The sequence below is a fragment of the Erythrolamprus reginae genome, chromosome Z, assembly GCF_031021105.1.
Source record: "Erythrolamprus reginae isolate rEryReg1 chromosome Z, rEryReg1.hap1, whole genome shotgun sequence".
Taxonomy (NCBI): domain Eukaryota; kingdom Metazoa; phylum Chordata; class Lepidosauria; order Squamata; family Dipsadidae; genus Erythrolamprus; species Erythrolamprus reginae.
Window position 1 is genome coordinate 1,497,781 of NC_091963.1, and position 23,546 is coordinate 1,521,326.

General features: G+C 42.2%; 1 protein-coding gene across 1 annotated transcript in view; it reads left to right on the forward strand.

Moving 5' to 3' along the window:
- The first annotated feature begins 1,420 nt into the window (after positions 1-1,420).
- LOC139153215 (microtubule-associated protein 2-like) overlaps positions 1,421-23,546 on the forward strand; it is a 157,849-nt gene continuing 135,723 nt past the window's right edge. Inside the window, exon 1 of the mRNA XM_070726858.1 lies at positions 1,421-1,510. The gene's annotated coding sequence lies outside the window, so the exon portion shown is untranslated. The remainder of the gene's footprint in view (positions 1,511-23,546) is intronic.

Here is a 23,546-nt window from a genome sequence, read left to right on the forward strand (position 1 = left end):
TTTCTATTTTTTCTATTTTCTATTCTCTATTCTATTCTATTCTATCTTGGAGGTCATCTAGTCCATCCCTCTGGTCAACCAGGAGTCCCTTTTACAGAATCATGGTATAACAGAGTTGGAAGGGGCCTTGAAGGTCATCTAGTCCAACCCCCTTGCTCATGGGTTGTCTCAAAATAGTCAGACTGTGCACCACCCAGTATTGTCTTGAGGCTCCCTACACACAAACATTAAGGACCAGAATTGAGCCCAACACTCATCTTGCTAAATGAGATGGTTGTTAAATGAGAGAAAAGAAAGGAAAATAGAAAGAAGGAAAGAAAGAAAGAAAAAAGACAGAGAAAGAAATAGAAAAGAGAAAAAGAGAGAGAGAAAAGTAAAGGAGGAAAGAAATAAGGATGGAAAGAGAAACAGCGAAAGAATGAGAAAGCGAAAGAGAAATACAATGACAGAAAAAAGAAGGAGAAAAAGAGAGAGATAGAAACAAAAAAGAGAGAGAGACAGAAGGAAAAAGAAAGAAATGGAAAGAAACAGAAAAAAACGAAATACAGAGAAAGGGAAAGAGAAGGACAGAAAGAAAAAGAGAAAGAGAAAGAGAGAAACAAAAAAGAGAAAGAAAGAGAAAGAGCTATAGAAATAGAAAAAAGAAATAGAGAGGTAAAGAGGACAGAAAAAAAGAGAAAAGAGACAGAAAGAGAAAGAAAGAAATACAGAGAAAGGGAAAGAGGAGGAAAGAAAGAAAAAATAAAGAGAAAAAGAGAAATAGAAAAAAAAACAGAGACAGAAAGAAAAAGAGAAAGAGAAAGAGAAACAAAAAAGAGAAAGAAAGAGAAAGAGCTATAGAAATAGAAAAAAGAAATAGAGAGGTAAAGAGGACAGAAAAAAAGAGAAAAGAGACAGAAAGAGAAAGAAAGAAAGAGAAAAGAGACAGAAAGAGAAAAAAGAAATACAGAGAAAGGGAAAGAGGAGGAAAGAAAGAAAAAATAAAGAGAAAAAGAGAAATAGAAAAAAAAACAGAGACAGAAAGAAAAAGAAAGAAAGATACAGAAACAGAAAAAAGAGAAAGGGAAAGATAAGTAAAGAAAGGAAAAAAAGAGAAAAAGAGAAAGAGGGAAAAAAAGAAAGAAAAAAAAGAGAGAAGGGGCGTGCCATCTCAGAGCCTAAGCTCCGCCTCCTCCTTGTCCCGTGCCCTCTAGCCCCGCCCCCTCTCCCTCCCTCCCCCGCCCTCCCCGCGCGCGAGAGTTCCCCGGGTCCCGCCCGCTGCCCAATTTGGCGCCGCGCGCCCTACCCCCCGCCCCGCGCTCCGCCATTGGCCCGCGAGGCTCACCCTTGGCTCGCCATTGGCCAACGGGGGAGGCTGCGCAGGCCACCATGTTCGTCTGTGCCTTGGACAGCCTTTAAGCAGGCTGGTGGCCACTCCCCGACGGGCGTGCCTCCGGCCTCGGAGTAGCGAGCGAGGGTGCAGCTGGGGCTCCTCGCCCGCTTTTAGACCGCCGCCTCTTTGTCAGCTTGGGTAAGCCGGGGCCCTGGACCCCCGAAGGGCCCCCCACCTCTCAGCGGCGCCCCCTCCCTCCTTCCCCCTCCTTTGGGGGCCCGCGGGGCGCCGCCTTGGCGCTCTGGAGGCGCCCCTGCATTACTGCGGCGGGAAAGCGCGAGTTAAGCGGCTGGGCGTTGTCCGGGGGGGATTTCCAAACGTGGGGGGGCGGTAAATAATCTTTCCAGAAGCCTCTATGCAATGCAATTGGGGAGGGGTCATACCTCCTCCCTCTCCTTCTTGGGGTGAGCCACTCCCCTCTATCCCCCCTCCCCCTTTGCCATTTGAAAAGTCGTTGCAAAAAACATGTATGTGTACATATATATATATACACCTATATACATGTATATATAATATATATATATATATATATATGTAATACATCTTTTGCAATGTTAAAATGGCTTTTTTTCCTTGTCTATCTGACATTTTTTGGAGTTGGTTACAAACTTTTTTCCAGCCTGGAAGTGGTTTTTTAAATTTTTTTTGCAGAAAAAAGGGGGGACCGGGCGGTAGGGTTTAGCCAAGAGGAAATGTTGGGGCGGTGAGGAGGTGGGGGCGTTTGTTCTGGATGCTTGGACGAGCCTTTTTTTTTTTTTTTTTGCAAGCAAGCAAGCAAGCAAGGGTTTGATGCCAGGCGGCGGGGAGGGGGGGCGGCGGCGGAGGAGAGAGCGTGGAGGATGATGAGAGTATAGGAGGAGTAGGAAAGTTGCAACATCATCGGGGTGGGCGGGAAACACCCATCATCCTGAGCCTCCGGGTTGATGGGCTTTGGCATCAGGAGGAGAGGAGGTAGGAGCAGCACAGGGATGCAATACATTGAATAAATATATTATTTGTGTGTGTGAGTGTACAGATATATGTATGTATATACATGTAGAATGTAACAGAAATAAGAATAAATTGGAATGGGAACTTTGTCACTTTGAAGGTACAAGAATCGTCAAAGATTAAAATGAAATTGTGTAGCGTACAGTTTTCAAAGTGTGTGTCAGTGTATATACATATATGTATGTATATGTATATTGAAAATGTATGCATTTAGGATTTTATTTTAATGGTGGAAGCCGCCCGAGTCATCCTGTAAGGAAGATGGGCGGTGCAGACATTGAATAAATGAATAAATTGAATATATTATTTCTATCTACATATTTTTATGTATAGCTATCAATATAAACTGAATAAATGTAGTATTGATAGCTATATATTTTAATGGTGCAAGCCGACCAGTGTCATGTGTTAAGGGAGATGAGCAGGGTGGATATTTAGCAAATGAATAAATATAGTATTAATAGCTAATACATATGCTTAGGTGAAACCCACCCAGAGTCATCTTGTTAGGGTGATGACGTTGAACAAATGAATAGTTTGAATAAATACATTATTTCTATCTGTATATTGAAAAATGTTCATATTATGTAGTGTCTCACTTTAATAGTGGAAGCCACCTGAGTCATGTTTAAGGGAGATGGGCGGTGTAGACATTTTAATATATGAATACATTGAATAAAGATATTTGTATTTACACACAACCACACAAACATACTTTTAATGGTGGAAGCTATGCAGAGCCACATTATCAGACAGATGGAGGGTAGATGTTTAATCAGTCAAACAATTGAATAATTATGTATGTGTGGATAGATAGAGAGAGATGGATGAGTAGGTAGGTAGGTGTGTGTGTGTGTGTGTGTATATATATATATACTGTGTATGTATGTATGTATGTGTGTGTATATATATATATATATATATATATATATATATATATATATATATATATATATATATATATATATGTGAATGATGAGGCAGCAGCCATCTCGATCACCGGAACATAAAAACTTTAATAAAACAACTTTTATGTGTTCCCTTTATTTTTTTTCAGCAGTATATATATATATACATATATATATATACTGCTGAAAAAAAATAAAGGGAACACTCAAAGGACACATCCTAGATCTGAATGAATGAAATATTGTCATTGGATATTTCATTGCACAACTATTCCATTTGCACAACAGCATGTGAAATTGACTGTCAATCAGAGTTGCTTCCTAAGTGGACAGTTTGATTTCACAGGTTTGATTGACTTGGAGTTATATTGTGTTGTTTTAAGTGATCCCTTTATTTTTTTCAGCAGTATATATATACAGTACACACATACATACACACACAGAGAGAGATAGATGGATAGATAAGAATGATTGAGGGAGATGATAAAGAGATGATGGATGGCTAGATAGATAGAAATGATAAATTGAGAGAGATAGAGAGGAGTGGATGGATGAATACATAGAAAAATAGGGAGGGAGGGAGAGAAAGGGGGATAGATGGATATGTAGATGCAGGGATAGATAGATGATAGAGATAGTTTAAAAATAGGTAGAGATATGGATGGAGAAATAGGGATGGATGGATGGATGGATAGAAAGATATTGTCTATCCATATCTCCATCCATCTTTCTCTCCCCATCCACCCTATTTCTCCATCCCTCTTTATTATTGTTATTTTTTATTATTATTTATTAGATTTGTATGCCGCCCCTCTCTGTAGACTTATAGCTTATTGTCTATAAGTTAGATAAAGAAGGCTGGAGAAATAGGGATGGAGAGAGAAAGATGGATGGAGATATGGATAGATAGATAAGGATAGTTATACAGTATATTTATTTATTTATTAATCAAATTTGTATGCCGCCCCTCTCCGCAGACTCGGGGCGGCTAACAACAGTAACAAAACAATATACACAAATCTAATATTTAAGTTAATTGAAAAAGAAACCCCAATTTAAGAAACCAATGATATATAGATATGAATAGAGCCATAGAGATGGATAGGTGATAGATAGATTCAGTTTATGTACTCAGGGTTTAATTTTAACGGTGTCAGCTGCCCCGAGTCGTCTTGTGGCCGGATGGACCCACAGGAAATTTAATAACTTTAAAAAAAAAAAGAATACAAACATCTGTCTGGTGCAGCTGTGCACCCTCCCCAAGGACCCCCATTGCCAATCCTCGCTTACCCCCCCCTACCAAAAAGACTTCCTTTCCTCACCCAAAGCAAGGCTCTTTTTTTCTGCACAACTTGTGATTCTCACACAAACCCCGGGTGAGGATATCTGGCTTCGATTTGGGGTGGGGGCTTGGTTTGGAGCCCACCTTCCCCTGTCACCCCTCCTCTCCCTTCCTTCCTTCCTGGTGACGTGGTGAATTTAAATCACTGACTATTTATATCCCGGGGACAGATCCGGATTTAGCAACACCAGTTGTCATGGCTGAAGAATTAAAACGGGACAGGGGGTGGTGTGCCCGGAGGGGTAGATTTGAACCCCAGAGCTGAGGAAGGGGCTCCTAGCCCACTCAGACACTCAGATATTTTTTTTAAAAATGGTCTTCATTTTTATTTCCCTGGGGGAAAAAAATTGGCTTTCCTGAAAAGTTAGATTGCAAAACTTTCATGTGAGTGATGTGAGAACGGCAACTGGTCCTTGGCTTAACAACCGCAGCGGGGCCTGTTGTTAAACAAGACATTTCTTCAGTGAGTTTTCCCCATTGGCCACTGTTGTTAAGTGAATCGTGGCCGTTATTAAGTTAGAAATCTGGTTTGTGAAGTGAATGCAGGCATTCCTCCTCTTCAACGACCACAAGCGAGGCCCTTGTTTTATTTATTTATTATTAGATTTGTATGCTGCCCCTCTCTGTAGACTCGGGGCGGCTCACAGCAATAATAAAAACAATGTACAATAACAAATCTAATATTTAAAAATATCTTAAAACCCCTTATTTTAAAAACAAGACATACACACAAACATACCATACATAAACTATATAGGCTTGGGGAAGATGTCTCAATTCCCCCATGCCTGACGGCAGAGGTGGGTTTTAAAGAGTTTGCGAAAGGCAAGGAGGTTGGGGGCAGTTCTAATCTTTGGGGGGAGCTGGTTCCAGAAGGTCGGGGCCGCCACAGAGAAGGCTCTTCCCCTGGGGCATTGATTAGTCGACGGGACCCGGAGAAGGCCAACTCTGTGGGACCTAACCGGTCGCTGGGATTTGTGCGGCAGAAGGCGGTCCCGGAGATATTCTGGTTCGATGCCATGAAGGGCTTCATAGGTCATAAGCAACATTTTGAATTGTGGCCGGAAACTGATCGGCAACCAATGCAGATTTTGCATTGTTAAGCGAGACATTGGTTCAGTGAGTTTTGTTCTGGCCACCATTTTGGCCCTCGGCATTCAGTGAATCCCTGTGGTTGTTATGGGAGTTCTTCGGTCATTAAACGAATCTGGTTTCCTGCTTTTGTCAGAAAGTGGCCCAAGTGATTCACGAGACCTCAGGCCCATGCAAAGCAATTTCCAAGCCTCTGAATTTGGATCATTGACTATGGGGTTGCGACAAAGGTCGTTAAGTGTGAAAAACCATCATGCGTCACATTTTTTCCCCCACGGCTGTTGCAACTTGGAATGGTCACTAAGCGAAATGGTCACTAAACAAGTCAAGGACTATTACCTCCTCCCCATGACAACTTTAAACATTTGTGGACTTCAACTCCCAGAATTCTCCACCCTGCCATGGCAACTTTTAAGGTTTGTGGACTCTTCAACTCCCAGAATTCCTCAGTTAGCCATGTTTGGCAGAGGAATTCTGGGAATTGAAGTCCACAAGCCTTAAAAGCTGCTGGGGTTGGGGACGCAAAGACTTAAAACAGTCTTTGACGTAAAGTCTTCAATAATCACTTCAGAGTACTAATAAAGTTTGGGTAAACCAAGAATGTTGGTTTAAAATTGTGTTGTCATTTATACTTGGCAGTGAAACTAACTCATCACGTGACAATAGTTTCTGAATACAGTTTCAACTTGTAATTGTTCATTGATACTTTGCATATGCCTAGAGGCACCCTTTCGACTGCTTGTTATCCAGCGTTTTGACCAGCCATGATCCAAAAGGAACCCAGCTAGTCCTCAACTTACAACCTCAAATTCCTGTCGCTAAGCAAGACATTTGATTCAGTCAGTTTAGCACCATTCGACACGCTCCTGCAGTTCGGTTAGTAACCTGATTGGGACGTTAATACAGGCAGTTCCTCGATTTATGACTGCAATTGAGTCCAACATTTATGTTGTTAAGCAAGACATTGAATTGCTAAGTGAATTGCTGCATTTGTTAAGTTAGTCACCTGGTTGTTAAGTGAATTTAACTCTCCCAATTGACTTTGCTTGTTGGGAGGTCGCAAAAGCAGATCACATGACCCTGGAGCTGTCGCAAATACGAGTCACTTGCCAAATGTCTAAATTTTCATCCTGTGACTGTTGTTGTCAGTATGAAAGAACCAAAAGTTCCTTTTTTGTTCAGTGATGTCATAACTACATGAACTGTTGTAAGTTAAGGACTAACGATGTATTGTCAACAAAACTTTTTAAGTCCTGAATTTCAACAAAAAATATTTTAAATAATTTAAAATCTCCCCTGATTTTTTATTCTTTAGTTTGTTTAATTGACTACAACCAGTCCTAGACTTCTGAGAATTTACTTAGCGAACATTCGAAGTTAGAATGTCGCTGGAAAAAAGGGATTTGAAACGCTTTTCCCCACTTAACGACCGTCACAGTGTTCCTTGTGGTCAGATGATCAAAATCCAGACACCTTGGCAACATATGATGGTCGGAGTGTCAGGTGACCATCCCCTTTTGCGGCCTTCCAGGTGGACGCTTCACTTAATGACTGGGTGACTAACTTAACTGCAGTGATTCACTTCATGATGGTGACAAAAAAAGTCATAAAATGGGGCAGATCTCCAGAAATGTTTCACTTAACAACTGAAATGTGGAGTCGTAAGTTGAGGACTTCGTGTATTTCAGATTTCCATATTAGCATGCACATCACTAAAGTTTTCCGAGCTAGAAACTTTCATGGAGCCTAAAATTTTTGTCAATAAGCCAGACAGTTGCTAAGTGAATCTTGTCCCATTTTACAACTTTCCCACCATCATTTGGTGAACCTCACCAGTTAGCAATGCGGTTGTTAAATGAATTCTCCCCGCTTTGACTTTGCAGGTGCTGCAACGGTCATAAATACGAATCCTTTGCCCAAGGTCTGAATTTTGATCCCCTTGGGGAATACTACTACGGTTGTAAGTGTGAGTCAATATTTCCCGGGTGTTCTAATTTCAAACGACTGCTCTAAGTCGAGGACTACCTGGAACATGGTCGTTGAGTGAATCTCTCCCCCTCACGCTTCCTGGCTTGTCGGAATGTGGCAGAAATGGCATCCCGGGATACTTTGATGGTGGGTAAATCTGAGTCCTTTCCCCACCGTCTAAATAATGATCTCTGGACCGTGAGGATGCTAATGACAGTTAGTCGTAAGTGTGAAGAACCGCCCTTAAGTCACTTTGTTCGTTGCCATTGTATCTTGGAATGGTTCGCTAAATGAATTGTCGTAAATCGAGGACTCCCTGGATTACTGGATTTTTAAAAATTCTTCCTTTCTCATACCTCTTTTCCCTTGTCAATCCTTGGAGTTTACCAAATGTCTAAATTCCCTTCCCCCCCTCTTTCTTTCTTTCTTTCTTTCTCTCATCCATTCCTCCTTCCTTCCTTCCTCCTTTCTTTCCTCTCTCTTTCATTCTTTCTTTTTTTCTTTCTCCTTCCTTCCTTTCTTCTCCCTCCCTCTTTCTTTTCTTTCCTTCCTTCCATTCCTTCTTTTTTCCTGCCTTCATTTTTTCTCTTTCTTTCTTTCTTTCTTTCATCCATCCCTCCTTCCTTCCTTCCTCCTTTCTTTCCTCTCTCTTTCATTCTTTTTTCTTTCTCCTTCCTTCCTTCCTTTCTTCTCCCTCCCTCTTTCTTTTTTTCTTTCCTTCCTTCCATTCCTTCTTTTTTTCTCTTTCTTTCTTTCTTTCTTTCTTTCTTTATTTATGTCCTTCCTTCTTTTTCCTCCCTCCCTCCTTTCTTTCTTTCTTTCTTTTCTCTCCCTCTTTCTTTCTTTCCTTCCTTCCTTTTTTCTTTCTTTCTTTCTTTCTTTCTTTCTTCCCTCCCTTCTTTCTTTCATTCTTTCTTTCTTTCTTTCTTCCCTCTTTCCTTTCTTTCCTGCTTTTTTCTTTCTCTCATCCATTCCTCCTTCCTTCCTCCATTCTTTCCTCCCTCTCTTTCATTCTTTCTTTTTTCTTTCTCCTTCCTTCCTTCTTTTTTCTTTCTTTCTTTCTTCAATTATTTATTTATTTATTTCCTCCCTTCTTTTCCTCCCTCCTTTCTTTCTTTTCTCTTCCTCCCTCTTTCTTTCCTTCGTTCCTTTCTTTCTTCCCTCCCTCCTTTCTTTCCTCCTTTCTTTCTTTCCTGCTTTTTTCTTTCTTTGTCTCATCCATTCCTCCTTCCTTCTTTCTTTCCTCCCTCCCTCCCTCTCATTCTTTCTTTCTTTTTTCTTTCTCCTGCCTTCCTTTCTTCTCCCTCCCTCTTTCTTTTTTTTTCCTTCCTTCCATTCCTTCTTTTTCCTGCCTTCTTTTCTTTCTTTCTTTCTTTCTTTCTTTCTTTCTTTCTTTCTTTCTTTCTTTCTTTCTTTCTCTTCTCTTCTCTTCTTTCTCTCTCTCTCTCTCTCTCTCTCTCTCTTTCTTTCTTTCCTAACCCCTTTCTGGAAGGTTGTGTATCGAGGATTAACCTGTATCCCTTCCCCGGATCTCGGGTCCCCTGCGATTCCCCAGAGAGGCCCTTTCATTGGCCCTGGCCACATCTGGAGCTCTCCCTCTCGGCCCCCCTGACAATGAATTGGGAGGCGTTGATATTTTCGCTCTGGATAAAACTTTAAGTCTTTTGTCTTCTCCCTGCTAAGCAACGGTTGCCAAATTCGGAGTCCAAGAATTTCGTAATGAGTGTGTAATGACCGTATTGCCTAAATGGCCCATTTATTCCTTTTCTTTTTTAACAAAAATATATCTTATTGTTTATTTTTTCGCTCCCATTTTTCCACGTTTAACCCTTTTGCATCTCCTCCTTATTTTTAATGGCCAATATCGGTTGAGCTCCCTGACTCTGCAAGGTTCAAATCTGATTTAATTGCGGTTTACTGGTTTCCTGAACAATAATTTCATTGTTTCCAGCCCAGAATTAATGTGCAATTACTACTTTTCCTACCTAACGCCTTAAGAATTACAATGACCTGCCCAAATTTAGATGAATTACATCAATAATATGAAGAGGGGAAGCAAGGGGATTGTCCTACATTCAGAGGAGATAACTCTTCATTTAACAACTGTTCGTTTGGTGACATTTTGAATTTAACACAGGGTGGAAAAAAAGTGACTGTTTTTCACACTTACGACTGTTCATAATGGTCACATGGAGTGGAGGACCAGCATCCCCCAACCAGCCATGCTTTAAGAGGGAAGGACTTCCACTCCCAGAATCCCCAGCCAGTGTGCTTTAAGAAGGTTGGACATCAAATCTTCATGGCATCGGACCAGAATATCTCCGGGACCACCTTCTGCTGCACGAATCCCAGCGACCGATTAGGTCCCACAGAGTCGGCCTTCTCTGGGTCCCGTCAACTAAACAATGTCGGTTGGCGGGCCCCAGGGGAAGAGCCTTCTCTGTGGCAGCCCCGACTCTCTGGAACCAGCTCCCCCCAGAGATTAGAACGGCCCCTACCCTCTTCGCCTTTCGTAAACTCCTCAAAACCCACCTTTGTCATCAGGCATGGGGGAATTGAGATATCTCCCCCGGGCCTATACAATTTATGTATGGTATGTTTGTAGGCATGTCTGCTCAAAAATGGGGTTTTCTTAACTACTTTAAATTTTAAATTGTAAATTATTAGATTTGTTATGAATTGTTTTGTTATGTTGTGAGCCGCCCCGACTCTACGGAAAGGGGCGGCATACAAATCTAATAAATGAATGAATGAATGAATGGTTGGACTTCAAATCCTAGAATCCCCAGCCAGCGTGCTTTAAGAAGGTTGGACTTCAAATCCCAGAATCCCCAGCCAACACAACATGAATTCTGGGAGTTGAAGTCCACACATCTGAAAATCTGCTTTGATGGAGCCACCTGTGCCTCAGTAGTTGTGGATAATTTTATTAAGGGAAGGTGGCCAACCAGCATCAAATGACTTTTCCTACAGCTTGCAAGCGGGTTGAGCTAGATGACCTTTGAGGCTCCTTCCAGTTTGCGATTCAAGTCCATGTTTCCAGGAGGGAGGAGAAAGTACACCAGGCCTTCAGAAAATGTGAGAGTTGAAGTGGCATTTTGTAGGCTTGATCCATCTGATTTTCTTTTTTCTTCAATTTGTTTTTGTTCGGGGCAGAGAATGTGGTTGTAGGCAGAAAAGAAGGTCAATTATTATCAATGGAAATGTTGAATGTATGAGGGGCATTCATTCCTGCAGATCCTATTTTGGAAGGGGAAAAAAGAATCTTTTTTAAAAAATTGAAATTTTCTCCTGTTTTCTGAAAGTTTAGGGTCTCGTTTGTAGATAATGGACCGTTTTGGGTTACGGGCAGGGGTGTCTGCGAAGGATCTTACATAGAAACATAGAAGATTGACGGCAGAAAAAGACCTCCTGGTCCATCTAGTCTGCCCATATACTATTTCCTGTATTTTATCTTAGGATGGATCTCTGTTTATCCCAGGCAGGTTTAAATTCAGTTCCTGTGGATTTACCAACCACGTCTGCTGGAAGTTTGTTCCAAGCATCTACTACTCTTTCAGTCAAATCATATTTTCTCACTTTGCTTCTGATGTTTCCCCCAACTAACCTCAGATTGTGCCCCCTTGTTCTCGTGTTCACTTTCCTATTAAAAACACTTCCCTCCTTGGGAGTTTTGATTGCATTTAAGCTAAGAAGAGTTTTGAGAATGAATAATATTGGGGAAAGGGGTCAACCCCCCCCCCAAAAAAGCATGAGAAATTATGTTTGAAATAGAGACATAATTTTTATATCGCCCCCCCCCCCAATTGAAGATAATTAAATTGTAGCTCGGGGTCGAACTGTGGTCCTTGGGTGGTTTTGTTGCAGACGACTCAGGACCAAGCTAGGAAACGTCATCACAGTGCTATAAGGCAGGAGAGGAGGTTGTGGAGAGGAAGAAGAAGAAGAGGAGGGACTGGGTGGTCTTTGAACTGGGTGGTTTTCTTGCAGACATCTCATGACCCGACTAGGTTACATCATCAGGGATAGAAGGGAATGGAATTGAGGAGGAGGAGGAGGACTTTATACCATATTTTTCAGAATATAAGACGCAACTTAATTTTTGGGCAGGAAAATAGGGGGAGAAAAATCTTCTTACCAGATATTCATCTGTTTAGTGTCCTTACTCTGGTCAATCTCAGCACATTATTTTATCCCCTGGTTAGGGCTTTAAAAAAACGCTTATTTGGAGAGAGTAACAATGAAAGAGCTTGCAAGCCAGTAAGAACATTGTCAGAACCTGGTTAGAGCTGGAAAGAAAAATTCTGAGCAAGTAGAGCAATGAAAAAAACCCTACAAAGACTTAGGGTTTGGAAAACATTATTCGCAGAGAGTAACAGTGAAAGAGCTTGCAAGTGGGTAAGAGCTGGGAAGATCGTCAGCGTCTAGTTATGGCTGGGGAAAAAAACATTGGGCGGGAAAAGCTGCATTTATGTATGGTATGTTTGTATGTATGCTTTTTATATAATGGGGTTTTTAGGTTTTTTTAATGTAAAATTGTTATTTTAGACTTTGATGTTAGATTTGTCATTGTTTATTGTTTTTATCACTGTTGTGAGCCGCCCCGAGTCTGCGGAGAGGGGCGGCATACAAATCTGAATAAATAATAATAATAATAAATAATAATAATTTAGAGTATAAGACATACCTGAATTTTCAGCCTCTTTTAGGAAAGAAAAGGGTGCCTCTTATACTCCGAAAACTACAGTAGTACTTGGTGCTCTCAATGTTTGGTAATCTTGCAGATGTTTCATCAGTGGTAGCCATCCTCCTCCTCCTCCTCCTCCTTGCAAACTCCTCACCCCCTTTAGCACTGATGCTGTTTCCTAGTTGGGTCATGAGACGTCTTGCAAGAAATCCCCCCAGCTCAGAGATCAGTTCAACCCTGCGTTCAAGGATTCCCTTCTGTTCAAAAAGCTAAGATTGTTTTCCAACAAAGTAGAAGCTCTAAGTGATTTGTTTAATTATGGCTTAGCTCCGAACCCAGTCATTGTAGTTACATCAGTCACTGTGGGGAAGCTAACCATAGTTTGGCTTGATGTGTCAGTCCCTCTTGGCTGTCTTGTGGCATCAATTTAAAAAAAAAAAAGATTTCTTCAAAATTCTTAGGGACTAGCATCATTTTTGTTTTTTACTTCTGATCCCCTGGGAGGTGTTTGTTATCGCTGGTCTTGTGATGTAGGCAGCCCTTGATGTACAACCATTCAATTTATCAATCATTCGAAATTACAACGGCACAGAAAAAAAGAGACTTTGGCCCCTGTTTCAGACTTACGACCGTTGCCGTGGTCACACGATCAAAATTGGGACCTATGGCAACTGGCTCATGTTTAGGATGGTTGCCATGTCCCAAGAGTCACATGATCCCCTTTTGCGACTTCCGCCGAACAAAGTCAACTGGTTACGGCCAGATTCAGCGATTCACTTTATGACAGTGGTTGGAAAGGTGGGGAACGGGGCCAAACACACTGGACAACCAGCAAACATCAAAAGTGCAGGGATTCACTTAATGACAAGGTTGTACAATGGGGCCGGACTCGTTTAACAACCAATCACCTCTACAGTGTCAGCATTTCACATAATGACAGTGGCCACAAAGGTTGTAAAATGGAGCAAAACTCACTTAGCAACCAGCATCCTTAAAAAAAATGCAGTGATTCACTTAGGAACGGACCAGACAGGTTGTACAATGGGGCCCAATTCGCTTAACAACCAACAGCTTTCATAGTGCCAATGATTCACTTAACAACGGGAGTTAGCAGGATCATACAGTGAGACCAAGCTTAACCAACAAACTTCACAACTCCTGCGATTCACTTAACAACGGAGTCCAGAAAGGTCATAAAACGGGCCACAGCTCTGTAAAGTTTGGGGCCCCTTATAGTTGTAAGTAGAGGACTACCCAAACTCATGCCTTCTTAGCCAAAACTGATTGTGTCAGTTGCGAAACCAACCAGGATTCCCAGTTGATTGGAAAATTAGTCACAGGCCAAGATTGATGGCTTAAAAGGCCTGATTTGCTTGGATGGTGCTCTGTTCCCTCTCTCCTTCACGTCTTTCGCCCTGGGTTCAGCTGAAATCTGACAGTGAGATGCCTTTCGAACTCGAGGCCTGCCTCTGGAAAGAATGTGTGGGCTTGGGCAGGCTGTGGAATGCGGTTGGTTAACCTTTTCCCAAGCCTGACAATGATGGTTTGTTTCCGCTGGCCCAATGCCTAGGTTCCCCAAAGGCGAAAACAGGGTGGGGTGGGGTGGGTGGGGAGGGAGCCACCCAGATTAGCCTGGATTAAGTTGGGATGACGGTCGTAAGTGTGAAACAGGATCCTAAAGATACCTCTTTGGGGAGGTAACTTCAGCTAGTCCTTGAGTTACGACCCCCGAATTTAAGTCGCTAAACGGGGTTTCTGAGCAGAACATTTATTTCGTTTATGTACGACCACAATTGAGCCAAGATGTCTGTCACTAAGCGAGGTGCTTGTCCAGTGAGAGTGACTCCAAATGCCGCCATCGCTAAGAGAATCTCTGCTGGTGTTCACTAAGTGACACGGTTGTTAAGTGAAACCTAACTTCCTGCTTGTCGGAAGGGTGCCAAAAAGGGCATGACCCCAGGACACGGCGACTGACATAATTGAACTTTGATCCCGTGAAGGTGGGGATGTTGCAATGGTTGTAAGTGTGAAACAGGGCCCTATGCCCTATTGTGAGTTAGAACGGTTGCTCAATGAACTTCCTCTTCTTCCTCCTCCTCCTCTTCTTCTTTTTCTTCTTCCTCTCCTTCTATTATTATTATTATTATTATTATTATTATTATTATTATTATTATTATTTAGATTTGCATGCCGTCGTTCTTTGAAGACTACTGTAAAGTAGAGGGCTAAGGATTCACTTAGTGACTGTTCAAAGGAACAACAAAAAAGTGAACTCACTTAATGACCGTCGTATCATCCCCCTGGTCACGTGACCACAATTCAGACATTTTGGCGGCTAACTTGTATTTACGATAGTTGCAGTGTCCTGGGCTCATGCGATCCCCTTCCGAGTCAACAGGGAATCCGGATTCGTTTAATGGCCCCTCTCTGCACTGATTCGCTTAACAACGGTGGTAAGATTAGATTTAGATTAGATTTATTGGATTTATATGCCGCCCCTCTCCGCAAACTCGGGGGCGGCATAGAAAGCTTGTCAGAGGAGGCAGAACCCCTTTTAAACAACGTCTCGCTAAGCAATGGGCTCAATTGCGGTTGTAACTCAAGGACTATAAAGAAATATAATTTCTGTCCAGAAATTATTGTTACTGTTTTCCAATTGACGATATCCTTGAATTATGACCATCACAGACAGCCTCTACTGATGTTGTATGTCAGGTGGTAGGGAAAGCGAGTAGAAGGCTTGGCTGCATAGCTAGAAGTATCAGGAAAAGAGAGATTGTGATCCCGCTGTAGAGAGCGCTGGTGAGATCCCATTTGGAATACTGAGTCCAGTTCTGGAGACCTCACCTACAAAAAGATATTGACAAAATTGAATGGGTCCAAAGACGGGCTACAAAAATGGTGGAAGGTCTCAAGCATAAAACGTATCAGGAAAGACTTAACGAACTCAATCTGTATAGTTTGGAGGACAGAAGGGAAAGGGGGGACATGATCTAAACATTTAATATGTCAAAGGGTTAAATAAGGTTCAGGAGGGAAGTGTTTTTAATAGGAAAGTGAACACAAGAACAAGGGGCCACAATCTGAGGTTAGTTGGGGGAAAGATTGGAAGTAATGTGAGAAAATATTATTTTACTGAAAGAGTAGTGGATGCTTGGAACAAACTTCCAGCAGATGTGGTTGGTAAATCCTCAGGAATTGAATTTATACATGCCTGGGATAAACATATATCCATCCTAAGATAAAATACAGGAATATTATAAAATTATAAAAATTATAAAATACAGGAAAATATAAGGTCAGACTAGATGGACCATGAGGTCTTTTTCTGCCGTCAATCTTCTGTGTTTCTATGTACCAAAGATTGCGCTGTATGCAAAGTCATATGTCTTTCACACAACCTTTCTATGATGGTCACGTAGTAAGACGGTTGTCAAAGGAGACCATTGTATGACCATTGTTGCGGCAGTCACTAAGTGATTCCCACCATGGTTAAACTAACATCATAGTTAAGTGAAACCCGTTGTTTGCTATGGCCACAACAGCTGGAACGTCAGAACTGGGAGATAAGTTTGTTCTTCTTTCTTTCCACGTTAGTTTTAACTTGAAATGGTTGCTAAGCAAGTTGTCATAGAGTGAGGACTTCAGGTGACAAGAGTTATATAAAGTGGTTCGGTTCCAGTACATCTGGAATCAGTTTGCTGCAGAGTGGATGGGGGACTCTGTCCCATGGTCTTTGGAGTATCACGAGTTTTATTCGGGCTGCATGTAATCTTGTTCTGATTAGCCAGGTTTAAACCATGAATGTTTGTAGTCAAATCTATACATGAAGGAACCTAGATTTCCCAAAAACAGGTTAGTCCTTGCCTTACAACTATTCATTTAGTGACCATTCAGAGTTAACAAAGGCATACCAAAAAGGGACATGACCATCCCCCCCTTAATGATCATTGCAAAATCTGTAAGGTCACATCACCCAAATTGGGATGCTTGGCCACTGACTCATAGTAGGTTCATTAGAGGGTTAGTTGGACTGGAAGACATCCAGGGTCCCGTCCATCCCTGCTACTCTATGATTCTGTAAGGGTCTCCTGCTTGTGCAGGGGGTTGGATTACATGGCCTCCAAGGTCCCTTCTATCCCTGTTATTCTATCATTCTGTAAGGGTCTTCCGCTTGAGCAGGGGGTTGGATTAGATGGTCTCCAGGATCCCTTCTATCCCTGTTACTTTATGATTCTGTAAGCGTCTCCTGCTTGAGCAGGGGGTTGGATTAGATGGCCTCCAAGGTCCCTTCTATCCCTGTTATTCTATGATTCTGTAAGGGTCTTCCACTTGAGCAAGGGGGTTGTATTAGGTGGCCTCCAAGGTCCCTTCTATCCCTGTTACTCTATGATTGTTAAGGGTTTCCTGCTTGAGCATTGAGCAGGGGGTTGGACTAGGTGACCTCCGAGGTCCCTTCCATTCCTGTTACTCTATGATTGTGTAAGCATCTCCTGCTTGAGCAGGGGATTGGATTAGATGGCCTCCAACATCCCTTCTATCCATGTTACTCTATGATTCTGTAAGGGTCTCCCATTTGATCAAGGGTTGGACTAGATGACCTCTAGGGTACCTTCCAAATTCCAACCCTGTTATTCTGTAATTCTGTAAGGGGTCTTCCCGCTTGAACAGGGGGTTGGACTAGATGACCTCCAAAGTCTTTTCCAACTCTTGTTCCTATAAGGTCCCTCCCTCTCCTCCCCGTTCTTCAAGAAAGCAGGAAGTCTTGGAGAGAGCAGAATTCTGAAAGGAAAACTTTTTTGGGGAAAGAAAGGGAATTGAAAGTCAGGTTCTTAAGTTAGTGTGTATGTCCTCCCCCCTTAGGATAAAATAGTATATCCTCCCCCTCCCATGTAGAGTGAGCCAATCTACAGGTGTTAAAATCTCCTGGGAAAGAGATAAGGGATAGTTCCCAGGCGCTTCTTTCTAGGGAGGCTACAGAATTAAGACCAAACAGATAACACCCCCACCCCCCCTCACATGCTGCCCCAAAGGTACGTAAATCAAAACACAGGGCATTATATCAAATGCTACTTTTAGCAAACTCTGCTTCCTTACTGGAGAAACATTGTAAATTACCATTGTGTCATGCATTCATTATTCATTATAAATTTCATTAAAATTTTGTTTTGTACACACACATAATAAATTTCCTAGAATTAACAGTTCTGTAACATGTCAAACTGCAAAAAAAATCAATCTGTAAATGCAGTATGAATCTGCTGTTGTTCATTTTCTCAATATAGCAGTTTGAATTCTACCAAAACCTTATTTTTCTATATATTGTTTATTATTCATGGATATTAACCTGAGAATGTTTTGATGAAAGCCCTGAATTACGGGGCCTTCCCCCCCATCAATAGGCTTTTAATGTCATAATGCCCTCTCACAATATATAAAGGCGCTTTAAAATAAAATAAACACCCTAAGATTTGGAGAAAATTACATTTTGAGTCACCTGAATTATATTAAGTTTATAAAGCAATTATATTAAGTTTATAAAACCGTGAAAAAATATCCAAGGAAATAGTTTACCTAAATTCTACATTCAGAACAACAGAAACACTATTATTTGCACTGTTGAATGACTGAACCCTTGCAAAGTTAATCTTGTAAATCAGTAATTAACAATAAGGAACACAGTGCATCATAAAAAAATAAATTAAAAAAAAAATCAAAGCACAAGCCAGATAAGGGGTTAGGGCTGGGGTTATACTATGAAGGGATTACAGCAAATGCAGGAAACAAGGGGAGGGCACTAAGTGAATAAATAATCTGCACAAAAATGGCAGCATCATGATAAGGATGTGACAGTTACTCTATGATTCTGTAAGGGTTTCCTTGTTTGAGTCGGGGGTTGGACTAGATGACCTCTGAGGTACCTTTCAAACCACTCTATGATTCTTTAAGGGTCTCCCGTTTGAGAGGGGAGTGGATTGGAAGACCTCCAGGGTCCCTTCCATCCCTGTTACTCTATGCTTCTTTAAGGGTCTCCTGCTGGACTAGTTGACCTCCGAGGTCCCTTCCAAACCTGTTACTCTATGATTCTCTAGGGGTCTTCCGTTTGAGCAGAGGACTGGACTGGAAGACCTCTAGGGTCCCTTCCATCCCTGTTTTACTCTATGATTCTCTTAAAGGTATCCTACGTGAGCAGGGGTCTCGATTAGAGGACTTCCAATGTCCCCTATAACACTCTCATTCCATGATTATGTGAGGGTCTCCTGCTTTTTGAGTATTGGGTTGGACTAGATGACCTCCGAGGCCCCTTCCAACCTTGTCATTGTAATGATTCCGTAAAGGCCTCCTGCTGCTGGAGAAGGGGGCTGGACTAGATGACCTCCGAGGTCCCTTCCAGACTGAGATTGCTGTGCCCTTTCAAGGCGTCTTCTGAAAGTCACCTCTTAGTGCCAGGTTTCGCAATTTGGGTGAAGAGGCTGTTGTTCGGATCCTGGAAAGTTGTGGGTCTTTGTAAGCGGAGTTGTCGAGGTCAGCTCTCCAGTCTGGTGCTGACTTAAGGTGGGTGGGAGGACCCCAGGCCCCAGAAGGCTGAGCTGACCTGGTGGAACCATCTGCCCCAGAGTTGAAATGGCAAAAGGCAGAAGGACAGCTGTCATGTCGGAAAGGCTGGGTAGGTGGGCTTTGAAGTGGGGCCCTCGAGGCTGCATTTTCACTGGCAGGGGCCATAACAGAGCTCGGGAGCCTCTTTTCATTAGCAGCACTTGGGCCCCTACAAGCCCCCCAACCCTCACGAGTGACCTTGAGCTGCTCCCCCCATCCCTAAGGTCAAACACAGTCCTGATGCAGCCCTCAATCAAAGTGAGTTTGACACCCCTGGATTAGGAGGACGTCCATCCATCCATCCATCCATCCATCCAACTAACTATATCATCTACATCCCCCTGCCCACCTGCCCATCTATCTTCTTCCTTCCTTCCTTCCTTCCTTCCTTCTTTTCTCTCTTCCTCTCTCTGTCTTTCTCTTGCTCCTTCCTTTCCATTCCTTCCTTAATAATAATAATAATTTATTAGATTTGTATGCCGCCTCTCTCCGGAGATTTCCTTCCCTCATTCTTCCTTTCTTCCTTGCACCCTTCCTCTATCTGTCTGTCTTTCTATCTTATCTATCATTGTCTGTCTATCATTACTTTTCATTCCCTTCCATCCATCTAAACTTTCTTTCTTTCTTTCTTTCTTTCTTTCTTTCTTTCTTTCTTTCTTTCTTTCTAGCTTTCTTTCTTCCTTTCTCTCTTCCTTTTCTCTTTCTTTCTTTCTTTCTCTTTCTCTTTCTCTCTCTTTTTCTTTTTTGTTATTTCCCTCCCTCTCTCTCTTCCTTCTCTCTCTCCTCCTAATACTAGGCAACCCGCTCCCGGAGCAAACTTCAAACACACACACACACACACACAAAATCCCCCTTTGGATGGAATCTGGCCACGGACAATGATCTCATCCAGCTGACTCAACCAACCCAACATTAAGAAAAAACAACCCCGGCTATTCTCTCCAAACCAAATCCCCCCCCCCCGCCTTGCTGCATGCCTTCGTCTCGGCAGAGGAGGGGCTGGCACGCCTCTCTCGTAGCCAGGAAGGATGTCGCAGCAGGAAATGCAACTGCACAACTTGTGTGCAGCCCTGCGAGGCTGAGATATTGGGAGTGGGTGTGGAAATTAAGCACCGGGAGCGAGGGGGATTCGAACCCTGGACTTCTGCAGAACCAACTGACAGGGGATAACAAAGAGTCCTCGATGCTATGACTGCCATTAAGTCCGGAATTCGCTGTTGGTGATACAATTGTTGGGTGCATTTTGCGTCGTTTTATGGTGTTCTTGCCACCGTTGTTAAATGAGGCACTGTCCTTAACAACATGGTTGTTAAGTGAATCTGGCTGCTGGGCAGAAGGTCTCAAAAGGAGATTGCGTCACTCCCCAGGACAGTTGTAAATACAAACGAGTCGCCAAGCATCCGGATTTTGACCATGCTGCGATGGTCTTAACTGTGAAACGTGGTCAGAAGTTGCTTCCCAGTGTTGAGAAAGGCGGTTCAGTGTCAATGGGGAAGTCAGATTCACTTAGTGTCCACCTTCGTAGCGTAACCATGGCAGTCATCCACTTAACAAAATGGAGGGAAGCTCACTTAACAACTTAGCTAGAGAAAAACGTTGGCTTCCATTGAGGTCGTAAGTCGAGGACTACCTGGAATGGTTGAAAGCCATTGAGAATTGCTTCAATTGTGGACCTGTCATTTGTCAAATCTGCCCTCCTTTCAATTGTCATTTTCAATGGCCACCGAGGACGTCCTCAAGTTATGACCGTTCGTAGAGTGACCGATCTTAACTGATTTCAATTTACAGCTTAGTCTGAAAAAAAGATGTACATTTATTTATTTATTAATCAGATTTGTATGCCACCCCTCTTCAAAGACTCGGGGCGGCTAACAACAATAAAAAAGACAATGTGAACAAATCTAATATTAAAAATAATCTAAAAAAACCCAATTTAAAGAACCAATCATACATACAAGCATACCATATATAAACTCTATAAGCCTAGGGGGAAGGGAAATTTCAATTCCCCCATGCCTGATGACAGAGGTGGGTTTTAAGGAGCTTGCAAAAGGCAAGGACGGTGGGGGCAACTCTGATATCTGGGGGGAGCTGGTTCCAGAGGGCTGGGGCCGCCACAGAGAAGGCTCTTCTCCTGGGTCCCGCCAAACGACATTGCTTAGTCGACGGGACCCGGAGAAGGCAACTCTGTGGGACCTAGCTGGTTGCTGGGATTCGTGCGGCAGAAGGCGGTCCCAGAGATATTCTGGTCCGATGACATGAAGGAAGATATACCTATATAGGCCCAATTCGCCTTACGGCCCCTTATGTAATGACTATTCCAAGTTACAGCAGCATTGAAAATTGCAATTTATATAATTGGTCCTCACACTTATGACCACCAGAGCTTCTTCATGGTCTCCTGATCAAAATTCGGGCACTGGGCATGAATTGACCTCATTGTCTCCTGCCCGGCTGGTCAGTGAAGGAATCCCAATTCACTTAATTAATGCATTTAATGACCGCACTGATTCGCTTAACGACCGTGCCCAAAAGGTCTATTCTGTTCGCTATCCTTCCTCTACCTTTTACTCTCTGGATTGCCAATTTGAAACTTTTTATTGCCTTCCAACGTCTTCAAAATAATTTTATGAAGTAAACAGCAAATGGAGCAAAGTCCTTTTTTTCTCAATTACTCAGTGACTAAAAATAAGATACATGAGATAAACAGGACATAATCTATTTAATAAATCGGCTTTTTCTTGGCCTGAGAAGTGAAATATTATTCATGGTACTTGGCAGTTCATTGTAAAAATATCTGCCATTCTCCATGCTAATGGGGGAGGATTCCAACTCCCATAACAAAACAATGTTGTTTGGCGGGGCCCAGGGGAAGAGCCTTCTCTGTGGCGGCCCCGGCCCTCTGGAACCAACTCCCCCCGGAGATTAGAATTGCCCCCACCCTCCTTGCCTTTTGTAAGCTACTTAAAACCCACCTCTGCCGTCAGGCATGGGGGGACTGAAATATTCTTTCCCCCTAGGCCTTAACAATGTATGTATGGTATGTTTGTTTGTATGTATGTATGTATGTTTGGTTTTACAATAAGGGTTTTTAGCTGTTTTAGTATTGGATTTACATGCTGTCTTTTATTACTGTTGTTAGCCGCCCCGAGTCTACGGAGAGGGGCGGCACACAAATCAAGTAAGTAAGTAAGTAAGTAAGTAAGTAAGTAAGTAAGTAAGTAAGTAAGTAAGTAAGTAAGAAGGTAAAGTAAAGTAAAGTAAAGTAAAAAGTAAAGTAAAGTAAAGTAAAGTAAAAAAAAAAGTAAAGTAAAGTAAAGTAAAAAGTAAAGTAAAGTAAAGTAAAGTAAAGTAAAGTAAATAAATAACACCCCAGCCAAGATGCTTTAAGAGGGAAGGACTTCCACTCCCAGAATCCCCCAGCCAGGATGCTTTAAGAGGGGAGGACTTCAACTCAGTTTGCTGGTTGAGGAATCCTGGGAGTTGAAGTCCGACCACTTCCAAGTTTTAAATTGGAGACGATTGGCAAAGCTCTATGATTTTCTATTTCTGGTGTGATATTGAGTTACCAAAAATTCTCTGCTCCACGAACCCCGGAGGGTGACTCCTTTGCCCTTGTCTTACAAACAGGAGTAGTTGGTAGTACCAGTAAAGTTTCGAGGCCATGAAAACGTTAAAGAGAAAACCCAACAGGGAGATTCAACCATTTTTCAAAATTATTAATTATTTTGGAACAGATAAATGACTTACTTATTTATTTGTCACATAGGCAGTCCCCTATTTACGACCAGAATCGAGCTCCAAATTTCTGTTGTTAAGCAAGACAGCTAAGTGAATTTTGTCCCATTTTACAGCTGTACCTCACCACCGTTGCTAAGTAAATCACTGCAATTCTTCAGTTGGTAACCCAGTTGTTAATCTCCTTCACCATCGAGTTTGCTTGTCACAAGGTCACAAAAGTGGATCTGGGACATTGTAAACATCATAAGTATGAGTCAGTTCCAGGCATATGAATTTCGATTATGTGACTACAGAGATACTATAACGGTTGTAAGTGTGAAAAGCAGTCATAACCCGCATTTTCCGGAGATTGCTGTAACTTTGAATGTAAAGAAACCGTTATAAGTTGAGGACTTTCGGATTTATCACAAATAGTATTTGACTTATGGCCACAATTGGGCCAGATTGTCCCATTGCTAAGTAAAGCAGTCGTTAAATGAGACATGATTTTACAGTCTTTTTTGCCACGGTTGTTAAGTGAATCACTCTACTTACGTGAATTTACACAGCCATTAAGTGAATCAGGCTTCCTTCCTTGACCATTTTCTGGGTCCTATTCTTTTTAATATGTTTGTGAGTGACATAGGGGAAGGTTTGGTAGCCTATTTGCCGATGACTCTAAAGTGTGCAACAGGGTTGATATTCCTGGAGGTGTCTGTAATATGGTAAATGATTTAGCTTTACAGTACTAGATAAGTGGTCAAAGCAATGGAAACTGCAGTTTAATGTTTCCAAATGTAAAATACTGTAATGCACTTGGGGAAAAGGAATCCTCAATCTGAGTATTGTATTGGCAGTTCTGTGTTAGCA